Source organism: Panthera uncia, unplaced genomic scaffold (assembly GCF_023721935.1).
Source record: "Panthera uncia isolate 11264 unplaced genomic scaffold, Puncia_PCG_1.0 HiC_scaffold_150, whole genome shotgun sequence".
Lineage (NCBI taxonomy): Eukaryota > Metazoa > Chordata > Mammalia > Carnivora > Felidae > Panthera > Panthera uncia.
The window spans coordinates 109,322-111,264 of NW_026058140.1; positions in this window are offsets into that span (position 1 = coordinate 109,322).

Genomic DNA, 1,943 nt, shown 5'->3' on the forward strand with positions numbered 1-1,943 from the left:
TAATTGATAATAGAATTATATATAGGACTTGAAATAACTGAATTCAAGCTTAAGGTATCAGTGTAGATAAATTTTTCAAACATGATGTTGAGTGGGGGGAAAAGGCAAGTTTCAAAAGGGTATGAAGATCATTATATTATTAATATAAAATTTTAAAATATACAAAATCATACACATTACTTTGTTATATAATCATAAAACCAAAACCAAGAAAAAAAATGGGCACTATATTAACATCAATTTAATCTTGGTTTAAGTACAAAGATTTCAATTACATTATTTTCCATATATTTAAAATATTTTATAATTTTGCAAAGTATTAAGGACAGGATAAAATCATGTAATGGTGGTAATGCCAAATTAAGCACTGTCTTATTGAGTATGATGAAGCAGCATCAGAGAAATCCAACTGAAATCTTTTTCAGTTCAGTTAAGCTCACTTTACTGAATATATTGTGTGCAAGACACAATTCTGTGAGTTAAACAATTTTAAAACCACGACTGACACAAGACTTCTGTTTCTGGAAAAATGAATGATTTGATATCCTAAAAACCACTCGGTGTAAAACTCCTAAAAAATTAAATGAAATGTACAAATTATATTTTTAATGCATAACTGAAGTGCCAGAAGGAAAAGAAAGAAAGAAAGAAAGAAAGAAAGAAACGAAAAGGAAAGGGAAGGAAAGGAAAGGGAAGGAAAGGAAAGAAAAAAGAAAAGAAAAAAGAAAAGAAAAAAGAAAAAAAAGAAATTAATTCTGAGGCTGAAAACAATGTGAAAGAATTCATGCAGAGAAGTGAAAGAGCTGAAGTTGCCTCTTGTCCCTAGGTCATCTGCTGATGTCTGAAGATGAGAACTTTCATTTTTACATAGTAGCATGCAGAGTCCAAGAAACAAAGCTTAGAATCTATCTATGGTGGGAAGTCACATTGAAGACACCTGCACGGAGCTTAACAGAGAACTTTTAAACAAACTTTAGAACTAGCAAAACAATCCTAGAAGGAAGGTCTGAATTGTAAGAAAAAATATTTTACGTGGGAACTTGGTAGATTTTTTAAATTTAAGAAAGAATGAAAGGGCAAGAACATATAAAACATTCCTGAAGAAGAGGAAAATGGGTGTTTGTGGAGGTTAGGAGGGTCCACAGTTGTAGTTAGTAAATGTATGTGGGATTGATGCAGAACTAGACCTATAAATTAATAAAGAGCCAAAAACAGACACATACATACATGGAAACCTAATTATGTTAAAGTTTGCATCGCAAATATTTGGGGAAAGAAGAAACTATGCATTAAAACATGCTGAGACAATAGGTCATGCATCATAAATATGGGGGATGTAGGTGGGGTAGAAGCACACCCCTGTTGAAAGACAATACTCTATCAGATCTTTCACACTTCTCCATATCTTGCAAACAGAAGCACTGGCTGTTTTTATTCCAGACTATCTTCTCAACGATAATTACAAAGCAAACAGTCTTGGAAGAGAGAGATAGTATCTCCCTCTGGAACAAAGGGCAGGTTTGATTACTCTCCAGTATAATAAAGATAAGGTGTCCCTCTGGGACAAGCCATGCTTACTGCCATTATAAATACATGGCTTCCTTTGCCAGTATAAATACATTCCTTTGGAGTTCCTCTTCCAAAATGTAACCCACTCTATATGCAGTAGTCACCCGACCTTTGAGTCACCCTGCGTGATTGAGGGCTGAGGAACGGGCATGAATGTTGACATTCTAGCTACTGCTATTAATGTGAGTAACAACAAGAATCTGTGTCTACTTCTTCAAGCTACGTGGTAGAGTCACACATGTTTGTTTCATCATTATTTTTTTACTTATTATATTTTTATAAAATTTTTTTATGTTTATTTTTGAGAGAGAGGGAGAGAAAGTGAGAGTAGGGGAGGGGCAGAGAGAGACAGGGACAGAAGATCTGAAGCATGC